Source organism: Gorilla gorilla, chromosome 21 (assembly GCF_029281585.2).
Source record: "Gorilla gorilla gorilla isolate KB3781 chromosome 21, NHGRI_mGorGor1-v2.1_pri, whole genome shotgun sequence".
Lineage (NCBI taxonomy): Eukaryota > Metazoa > Chordata > Mammalia > Primates > Hominidae > Gorilla > Gorilla gorilla.
In genome coordinates this window covers 49,816,300-49,827,548 of record NC_073245.2, presented here as the reverse complement: position 1 = coordinate 49,827,548, position 11,249 = coordinate 49,816,300, and the positions used below count along the sequence as shown (strand labels likewise).

The following is an 11,249-nucleotide window of genomic DNA, read 5'->3' as shown; positions in this document are numbered from 1 at the left end:
ACTGAAACCAGATCCTTAAAGATTTTGATGCTATGGTAAGGAAACTGGACTTTGTCCTACAGGACATTGAATGCCTACAAGATGTTGGGTTTTAAGCAGAAGAGTGGCATGATATATTTCCATTTAGGAAAATTATTCTGATGACCAGGATGCAAGATGAGCTGGAGAAAAAGGCTGGAGCCCAGGTGGCTATTTAGGGGAAGGGGGTGAGGTTGTATTTTAACGCTATAGGGCTAAAAAAAAAAAAAGTAGGTGAATTTAAGACAGAGTGGTTTGGGAGATAAAAATAGCAGGTGTGAGATGCTGGACTTGGGAGATGAGGGGGAAGGAGGAGTCTTGGATAATGCCCAGGTGTTTGCCTTGAGTGGTGTCACTTGCCATAGAGAGCAAAAACGGCTTGCTTGGATATTCTAACCTAGACTAATTTTGGACATGCAGAATCTGAGGTTTTCTCCAGGGGATGCTCTTCAGGAGGCAGTAGATAAATGGTCCAGCTCTCCTGGGGCTCAGGAAGAGGTGGGAGTTAAGTCCTGTATCAAAAACTCTGATTGGCTCTTTGTGACATCATAGAAATGGGGAGTAGTGTAGTAAAAGAAGCCTTTGACCATAAAAATATGGAAGGTAACTTGTCCAAACCAGTTTTTCATGTTGAACTTGCTGTCCCAGGTGAGCTTGCTAGAATTGAATTATTTCAAACTAAGCTCTTTGGACTTTTAAAAAAATTATTTAGCATCATGAGCTTCATGTTGCCAGGCCCCATCAACCCTGTATCCACACCCCCACTACGCACACATTGCCTTTCCAAAAAAAGAAAGAAAGGAAATAAAAAAAGGTGGAATGGATGATTTGGGAGCTGAAAACCTCCAAATGGGGAGGTTATATTCTCGAGACAGCAGCATCAATCACCACATTTTCATTATTAAGTAACATCGCGGTATGCTGGGCTGATTCTGCACCTTATCTGAACCTAGCAGCTGTGCCCTAAATTCCAGCCGTGGCGCCTGTCTGCAGGAATTCAGTTGCCTGTGTTTAAAATGAGTGTTAACATCTATCATTTCCCCACACCAAATGGTTTTGTGTCGGTGGTTGGCAGTGCTAATCTGTCACCAGGGTACTCCACTGCCCGGCTCGATACCCTCTTCTTCACTGTTGTGGGGAGAGGGACGGGAGGCCCCCAGGATGGGGGAAATGTCACTGTGAGGACAATTGCAACATTTGGGACTCTTTTACAGAAAAGGCAGGGGGGAGAGGGAAAGCCATCTGTGTCTGTTGCAGATTCTGACTTCCTATCCCACTGATTTTGGGCACTCAGGGGTGTTGCCTCGTTCATTCTTTGGGTCAGTGTAATAGTTGATGGGACTTTTCTGCAGAAGACGTCGGAGCGTGGCTCTGTCCGTGGTGCTGAATGGTATTGGCGCTGTCTGTGGTGCTTCTGCTCTAAGGGTGCAGAATCACAGCATGTGTGTGCTGAAGAGGACCTTAGACCATCTGGTCCGGTCATATCTCAGCCTCTTAGGGGAGTCATAAACCTTTTAGGATATAAACAATCTCATGGGTCTTTTACCAAGAAAAATATTTAAAACTCAAAATTTTGCTCATAAATACCAAAATTAGACCTCTATTTCATGGGGTTCATGGACCCCTGGTTAAGAATCTCAGATATAACTTAATCTCCTTCTTTAACAGATGGAGAGTCTGAGCCTCAGGGAGGGGAGCTATTTGTCAAGATCTTGAGAGTGATAGGTGGAATTTGGGTTGGGGGAAGGGGTGAAGATATCAAAGGAAATGAGGTGTAGTTAAAAAATGAAGGAATTAAGAGCCAGGAAGACATAGGTTTGAATTAGCTCCACAACTTGCTTGGGGTAAGTTGATACACTCCAAAATTCAGTTTTTGACTGTGATAATAATATCTAGCTTGTAGGACTGCAATAAGGATTAGTGTTAATGGGAGTAGCATGCTATGGTGGGAACTGCAATGTACACCCAGATCCCCCTTCATAATAGAAGGGTTTATTCCACCATCTACTGGTAGCATCACTGGCAGGAAGCCATCAGCTGTCAGTCCCCTACAGGAGTTGCCTCAGCTGAAGAGAGTTGCTTCATTCAAGGTAACACCTCTTCCTGCGGTAGCCTGTATCCAACAACTGATTGATATGGCAATGTAAAGGCCCACTCCAACTCTGGACAACTCTGAAGTATCCCAGCTTCAGAACCATCTATAGGGATAGCTAAGGTCTCTGTTGAGCTTGTATCACAACTCTACTTCTCCCTTTGCTCAGTCCCACTTCCTTCCCTCTCATCTGCAGGTATTGCAACTAAGAGCATGCCATAATAAGAACCCTACATGCTAGTCTCCATCTCCAAGTCCACCTCCCAGGAAATCCAATCTGTGCTATATGACTAGAGCAGTTCCTGCTAGTTAGAAGGCTCTGGGGTGTCTTCCTGGTGTTCTCGCTTTACGTTGATTTGAGTTTAGAAACCAGGACTTCTGACTCCCAATCAAGGGTTTTCCCAGGACAAAAAGCTATTCCTTCCAGTCTTTCCATGGCCCTAGTCTCTCCTCTTCATCTGCTGGCTTAGTCCCTCTCAGAAGGAGATGATACTTGGGCTGTCAGAAGTTTTTTAGTCCAATACTCTGCCTCTAGGTAGCAGAATACTTCAAACTAACAAGGCAGAAATTCATAGGCTACTTGACAAAGTGTCATTCAGGTAGTCCTCCCCACCCCCGATTCCTGCTCCACCCTGGAGATGCCCCCCCCTTCAATATCCACTCAGTCCTCAAGAGATGCGTGTGCTGTAGCAGCAATACTGGACACGCAATACTTGCCGCTAGCAAAGTCACATATTCAACATTCATTCAGTGGTTGGTGAGCAATACTGTATTGCTCATTGGTGAGCAAGGCTCTGTGTTCTGGGGAAATGGTATCTAGTCTTGTCTTAGGGGGCTCCAGGAATAGAAACCCTCACTCATTTAGTCAGCCACTCAACTAATACTTATGGACCCAGACCCTCTATTGTGCCCTGTGGAGATAATGGTCACCGAGAAAGATGTGATCTCTGCCCTAAAAAGATCACAGCCTGGCGCCTCCCATTCCAGTAGGTTTTCCCCAGTGTTTTATTCCCCCTCAATTGTCAAGGAGATCTTCCTTCTACTAATCACAATCCCCCTGGCTTTGATTTAAATTAATCATATGGTTGTTTTCCCATTCAAGGTGGCTCTTATCTCACCTTTAAAATGGTTTCTACTTCTCTGGCCTTACATGTTTCTCAGCTTCTCCTTTTTTCAAACCAGAATCATTTTCTTAAGACAACTTTAGTTTGAATCAGACGGACAGTAAAGAGGCCAAGGTCAGAAGGCCATTCACTCCATTGGTTCATTGGCATCACTTGGTGACCAGATGGTGCCTGCTCCTAATCTTTTCCATCTTCCAGGCCCAAACCTAGAGGGTGGGTGAGACTTCCCAGCTCTGGTTAGAAGCATCATTTTACTTTATGAGGTCCTGCTTTGCTTCATACCCCTCTGCAAAAAGTAATTGTACTTCCTATGTAAAGATAGGAAAACAGAAGCACAAAGCTGGGAAATGACTTGACCAAGGTCATACTACTCACCTGCAGTTGCAATTCTGCCACTTAAATAAAAGTGACAGCTTGACACATACAAACATGCACACAGGAAGAGCGAGTGGCAGATAAGAGAGGCAAAGACAGGGATAGAAAGAAATATTGGTAGGGGACAGAATGAAAGAGAGAGAGAGGAAATGAAAGAGAGAGAGAAAAAAAATTCAACCTAAATGATGACTTCTTTGCTTTCCTGAGGCATTTATCTTTCATTTGACCTTAGAAGAGTCTATTTGTGTAGAGATTTTAAATTGAGAATTTTTTTCTTTTTAAAAAACATCCCTGTGCAGTTAGCACAGTTTTATATTAATTTCTATTCATGCCAGTGGCTTCGGTATTTATTCTCCTCCAAAATCACTGAATTGGAAGGGACAGAGTGAAAGTCATTTGGCTTTTTGTGTTTGTTTGGATTCAGAGCCTGAGGCCCGAGGGGAATGGTGGGGGCTGGGGTCAGTGCATCGGGCTGAAAACTGGGGAGATGGGGGATGCCCAACAGTGTTGTGGAGCATCTGACTTCTGTCCAAACCACACTGCATCTTGGGTTGTCAGCTCTGAAGTCCTTGGGGGTGGGGAGGGAGGCTGGACGGGCCAGAGCCATGAATCCTCTGGCTCCGCAGAGCCATGAATTAGCCATTCAGCATCCTGGAGTTGGTGCCCAAACTGGATCTTGAAGTTTATGGCAAATTGAAAGTCACTGTGGCCAGGAGGTCTAGTTTGGGTCTGGGTATCGATGTGATTGCCTGGGTATGTGTCCCAACTTCACCACTTACTGGTTTCACGGCCTTAGACCAGTCCCTTTACCTCTCTGGGCCTCAGTTGTTCTCATCTGCAAAATGGGATTGGTAAGAATCATGACCTCCTAGGGCTGGTATGAGGATTAAGGAAGTCATTGCACATGAAGAGTGCCAGTGCCTGGCACTCAAGAAAATGTCTGTGAGTTGAATGAATATAGTTCATGCACTTGCATGAGATTTCTGCAAGAAGCATCATGGAGAGGTGACTCCACAGGACATAGGGTCTGGAAACAGATAGACCTAGGTTCAAATCTCTTGTTGATGCCTGAATTTGTATCCTAGCTTCACCAGTTACTAGCTGTGACTTGTATCAGTCAGTTTACTTTTCTGTTTATTCATATTTAAAAGAGATGATAATAATACCTACCTCATAGAGTTGCCAGGAAGACTAAACTAGAACACAGAGCTTAGCAAGGTGCCCGGCATAGTGTAAGAGCTCAGTGAATGTTAGGAAATGAAAGTTAGTTAAAAACAAGCCACAGCCCATGCATAGGAATTCACAAAGAGAGAAATGCAGTGGCAGGCTTTGCAAACAGAGGGAATAGCAGGTGCAAAGACTCGGAGGCATGAACAGGCACAGCATGATAAGACTGGAGCCAATAAGGCACGGCTGAAGCAAAGAGTGAGTGGTAGGAGCTGTACTGCAAGTGTGGACAGGAGGAAAGCCATGCAGAGCCTTGAATGCCAGCCTAGGGAGCTTCGACTTCTCTCTGAAAGCTATGGAGAGCCACTGAGTGTTTTAAGTAAGGGAGGGACATAGTCATATTTGGACAACCTGAGCTCTTAGTCCCTATGAAGGCTTTGGCAATCAGGGCCAGATGTTTCATTAAGTGGATGGTAAAACTGAGACCCCATATGGAGAAGGGCTTTCCTGGTGCCTAAAGTGAGGCTTCAGCAGGTCCAAGGTCAGAATCCTGGGCTTGGCCCAACCATCTCTCTTCTAGTATTCCTGGGCTTGGGTAAAGGCAGAAAAGACCCAGATCCAGGAATCCCACTGGAGCAAAGAACTGAGTGCTACACACAGAACAGCCAGAAAAATCCCCGTGGTAAACAACAAGCAGCATTTAATTAACTTGTAAGTCTGTGGGTCAGCTGGGTTGGCTTGGCTGGGGTAGCTCAGCTCTGCCCCCTCCTCCTCCCAGGACCAGCAGGCTAGGCTGGGCATGTTCTTGTGGCAGTAGCTGAGGCACAAGCAGGCAAGCCCAACCACGGAAGTGCTTATCAAGCCCCTGCTTGATGCACCTCTGCTCTCATCCCATTGGCCAGAGCAAGTCCCATGGCTGAGCAACGTCCACTCAAGTCGCAATGGGAGGGCACCGCAAAATAACATGGTAAAGAGTGGGAACATACAATTGGGGGCATGCTGGGGAGGAAGTAAGGAGTTGGATTCATTGTCATAGCTACCATAGGTGCTCTTTAGAGGCTTCCCAGGCCTCCAAGCCCCCTTTCTGCCCTCAGAAGTCCATTTGTCACCCTAGCCATGGCCCCCAAGAAGGGGTGGGAAGAAAGGCCACCAGTATTTCCTGAGCACGCACACCAAGCACCGTGCTACGTGCTCTGCAAGCCCATGTTCCTGAATGCACATGTCTTCCCAACCTCTCCTGCCATGCCTCTCTCCCCCTTGCCTGGCCCTCTCTGGCTGGACTGCTAACACCAACATTCAAAGCTCCCTGTGTGCTTCGCACCTCAGGACCTTTGCTCATGCTGTGCCCTCTGACCGGCACATTCCCCTCTCTCTTCACCCCCTCCAAGGCAAACTCCTTCACATCTCCTCTGAAATACCTTCCCTGGCCACCCTGTCTCAGTATCTTTTTATTCTTCACCACGGAAGCTCTTGTTTGTTGTCTTCATAGCTCTTATCACTGTCTGCAGTGGTGCATTCATGTATTTGTTTGATTCATGTCTCTCTCTAAAGACTGTAAGTACCATAAGGGAGCATATCTCTTGGACCTTGTGCAGGGCCTTCCACACGGTAGACATTTAGTAAATATTTATCAGAAGGAAGGAAGAGAAAGAGAGGGAGGGAAGAAGGAAGAAAGGGAAGGAGAGAGGGAAGGAGAGATGATGAGGTAAGAGTTCTTCATGCCCATTTTACAGATGAAAAGAGGTTCAAATGCATGAAGTCCCTTATCCATAGGCCCACAGTCACACCATTAGGAAGCTGCAATGTAAACTCAAGCCTAAGAGACCCCTCTCTACTCTCCCCTCTATTCGCCCCTCTAGACCCCGAATTATAAAAAATGATCTTAACCATACAAAATATAGTCAATCAGCCGGGTGCGGTGGCTCTCGCCTGTAATTTCAACACTTTGGGAGGCCAAGGTGGGTGGATCACAAGGTCAGGAGTTCAAGACCAGCCTGACCAACATGGTGAAACCCTGTCTCTACTAAAAATGCAAAAATTAGCCAGGCATGGTGGTGCACGCCTGTAATCCCAGCTACTCAGGAGGCTGAGGCAGGAGAATCATTTGAACCCAGGAGGCGGAGGTTGCAGTGAGCCAAGATCATGCCACTGCACTCCAGCCTGGGTGATAGACCATCTCAAAAACAAAACAAAACAAACAAACAAACAAAAAATATATAGAGAGAGAGAGAAAGTCAATCAGGCCAGCCACAGTGGCTCATGCCTGTAATCCCAGCACTTTGGGGGGCTGAAGGAGAAGGGAGTCCAGGAGTTTGAGAGCAGCCTGGGCAACATAGTGAGACCTCATCTGTACAAAAAAAATTTTTTTAATTAGCCAGGCGTGGTGGCATGCACCTGTAGTACCAGCTACTCAGGACGCTGAGGTGGGAGAATGGCTTGAGCCTGGAAGGGAAAGGTTGCAATGAGTCTGCCTGGGTGACAGACTGTATCTAGGAACAAGAAAATAGAGTTAATCACATAACAAATGCTCATCTGCCCAGCACACAGCTTAAGCACTAAAACATTATGAGGAACTCTGAGGGCTCCTGATCTCCCCTCCTGGACCTCATTCCTCCTTCCCTGCCTTGACAGAAGTGGCCATCACCCAAAATGGGCTGTTCATCATTTTCTGTGACCCTCGGCATGCCCCATGCTTATTCTCACCTCAGTACCTTTGTTCATGCTGCCTGGTACACCCTCCCTTCCCTTCCTTAAATCCTACCCATCATTCAAGACCCAGCTCCAGTCCCACCTCCTCCATGACACCTTCTCTGATTGATCCAGCCTGAGGTCATTTCTCCTGGACAGTTCATTCTCATCTGTGCATTGAGATAAGTAAAAGTTAGGCTTGTTCAAATGCTTGTCGCTGATAAGTTGAGGCTGAAGTCACTGCCTTAGTCTGAACTCTGATCTGCACAACCAACAGCTTGCTCAAATGTTCCTTGTGTACATTTTGCAGCAAGTCTCAAACCAAATGCCCCATCAGCCCTCAAAGCCTGTTGCTCTCCCTGTTTTCTGGGCTCTTGGGGATCAGCCCCACTACCCACCCTCCTACTAAGTCCAAAGCCTGACTCCTCAACACACCCTCCCCACCAGTCAAGATACCATTCATCCCACTCATCCCAGCACTTCTGTCTCCTCCTTCCTCTCTACCACCATGTCTGATGCCCTAGTCCAGCTACCATGCTGTCTCTGCTACAAGACAAAAACCACCTCTTTGGTCTCCCCGCTTCCACTCTCACACTCTTGCAATCCATTTTCCAGACATCAGCCAAATAATCTTTTAAGAATACAAATGTTATGTTAAGTGAAATAAGCCAGAAACAGAAAATTAAACACCATGTGTTATCACTCATATGTGGAAGCTAAAAAATGCTAATCTCATAGAAGTAAAAAGTAGAACACAGGCTAGCAGAGGCTGGGCAGGGTTAAGGGGGTGGGGATAGGGAGAGTTTTGTTAAAGGATACAAAATTACAGCTAGATAACAGGAACAAGTTCTAGTGTTCTATACCAGTGTAGGATGACTAGGGTTAACAATAATATATTAGTTTCAAATAACTGCAAGAAGGATATTGAATGTTCCCAACACAAAGAAATGATAAATATTTGAGATGACAGATATGCTAATTACTCTGATCTGATTGCTATACATTATATGTATCAAAACATCACTAATGTCCCATAAATATGCACAATTACTATGTGTCAGTTTAAAAAAATTGTTTAAAGAATACAAACCAGATCATGTTGCACCTGGTTAAACCCCTATGCTGGCTTCCTAGTGCTCTTAGAAAGAAACTAAACTCCTTATCACGGCCTACGAGGTCCTGCATGTTCTGGGCTCTGCTCATCCTTTGGCCTTATTTATTGATTTATTTTTGTAGAGACAGGGTCTCGCTGTGTTGCCCAGGCTGGTCTCAAACTCCTGGCCTCACACAATCCTCCTGTCTTGGCCTCCCAAGTAGCTGGGAGTACAGACGTGAACCACTGCACCCAACACATGGCCTCATCTTCACCACTCCTCCTTGCCCTGCTCACATGTGCCCTGAACCCCCAACCGCCCACACCCAATAGACCTTGGCCACCTATGTCCCCTGCCTAGACCACTCTCTCTGGCTCTTTGCCTAGTTATCTCCTACCACCTCCACCACTAGGTCTCCACTCAAAAGTTATCTTCTCAGGTCAGTGCAAGTCAAACTCCCATTATTATGTGCTAAAAGCCCAAGGGACCTCTTCTGTAAGGCACTTATCATTGTTGAAATTTGACCTTTCTTTGTGTGATTCTTGGATTAATGTCTATCTTTTTTTCTAGGATGTGAGTCCCATGACGGCAGGGACTGTGTGTTGTTCACTGCTATATCCTAAGATCTCCATCCAGCAGCCAGTAGCAGGCTCAAAACTATTTGTTAAATCAATGAATGAATAGAACTGCAGTAAATATGTGTGCAGAGGCACACCACGTGAGGATCACAAGATTATGGAGGGGCAATTGGCAGGAATGGGGTACTGATTAGATGGGGAGGGAGAGCTGGCTCCCATTACCCTCAATGTTTGCTCAGCCTCCTATATGCAAACAATACCCCAACCATGATGACCATGACCATGGCCCCCCTACATCCATGGTCTCCAGCTAGGCTGCCACCTTCTTGGTCTTGCTGCCTCCTCAGTCCCTGGTAATTCTGGCACCTCCAAGAGAGGGGAAGTAAAGGGAAAGGAGAAAGGGAGAGGAGAGGGGAGAAGAGGATAAGAGGAAGAAGAAAAAGAAGAGGAAGAATCTTCCATTTTCTCTCTTTTTTATTATTTTGAGATGGGGTCTCACTCTGTTGTCCAGGCTGGAGTGCAGTGACACAATCTCGGCTCACTGCAACCTCCAACTCCTGGGCTCAAGTGATCCTCCTACCTCAGCATCCTGAGTAGCTGGGAGTACAGACATGCACCACCATACCTGCTGATTTTTGTATTTTCTGTAGAAATGGGGTTTCACCATGTCATCCATGCTGGTCTCAAACTCCTGGACTCAAGTGATCTGCCTGCCTTAGCCTCCATTCTCTCTTGAGCCCACTCCAGTCAGGCTTAATCCCCTACCACCCCTCAAAAACTGACCTGGCTGAAATCCCCAATGACCTCCAGGCTGCTCACCCGATGGTGACTCCTCTGTTTTCATCTTACTGGCCCCTAAAGCAGCAATAGATACAATTGATCATGTTCTTCTTCTGGAAACACTTTCTCCACATGCCTTTGCCTGGTGCTCCTCCCACCTCACCAGCAGCTTCTTCTCTGTACCCTTCCTTGGCTACCCCTTAACTTCCCACCTGTTCAGTCTGGGGCCCCAGGGCTCAGTCCTCGGTCCTCCTCTCCTCTTCATCTACTTTCACTGCTTTGGTGATATTATCTAATCTATGACTTCAAATATTAATGTCAGGCCGGGTGCAGTGGCTCATGCCTGTAATCCCAACACTTTGGGAGGCTGAGGAGGGTGGATCACTTAAGGCCAGGAGTTCAAGACCAGCTGGCCAATATGGTGAAGCCACATCTCTACTAAAAATATAAAAAATTAGCTGAGCGTGGTGGCATGTGCTTGTAATCCCAGCTACTTGGGAGGCTGAGGCAGGCGAATCGCTTGAACCCAGGAGGCGGAGGTTGCAGTGAGCTGAGATCGTGCCACTGCACTCTAGCCTGGGTGACACAGCGCAACTCTGTCTCAAAAAAAAATTTTTAAATTAAAAAATAATATATTAATATCATCTGTGCCCTGATGTGTCCTAAATCATAGCCCCACCCAGAGCCCCCTCCTGCAGACCTCTAGATCTGTCCTAGCAGATCCCAGCGACCCATGGCATCCCTAGGCTTGATGTTTCCCTCCAGTCTTCGCCTCCATCTTCACATGGTGTTAGTGTCTTCACAGCATCTTCCCTCTGTGTATTTCTCTATGCCCAAATTTCCCTCTTCTTATAAGGACACCAGTCATTGGATTAGGACCCACCCTAATCCAGTCTGACCTCGTGTTAAGTTTATTATATCTGCAAAAACCTTCACAGGTTCTGGGTAAACACAAATTTTGGAGGGACACTATTTAACCAGTACAGCATCCCATCTCACATCTCCCTGTGGAATGCCTCATAACATTTCAAACTTAAAATACCCAAACCTGAACCCCTGATTTTCCCCTTTCTTCCCCGCTAATCCACTCATCCTTACCCTTCTTTATCTCAGTAAATGACTCCTTCATCCTTCCAGCCATTCAGGCCCAAAACTTCAGAGTCAGCTTTGACCCCTCTTTGTTTCACACTCCACGTTTAATCCAACAGGAAGCGTTGCTTGTTCTACCTGTAAAACGTGTCTAGAATCCGACTTCGTCTCACCACCACCCTGCTCCAAATCTCCATCATCTCTTACCTGGGTCATTTGTAACGACCTCTTCGGGGGCCTCTAG

General features: G+C 46.4%; 1 long non-coding RNA gene across 1 annotated transcript; it reads left to right on the top strand.

Annotated features, from left to right (window-relative positions):
- Positions 1-5,452: 5,452 nt before the first annotated feature.
- Positions 5,453-9,270, top strand: LOC109024352 (uncharacterized). Its single transcript, XR_002003838.2, has 3 exons — positions 5,453-5,743; positions 6,372-6,481; positions 9,129-9,270. It is a non-coding gene; the product is annotated as an uncharacterized lncRNA (long non-coding RNA).
- The last annotated feature ends 1,979 nt before the right edge of the window (positions 9,271-11,249 follow it).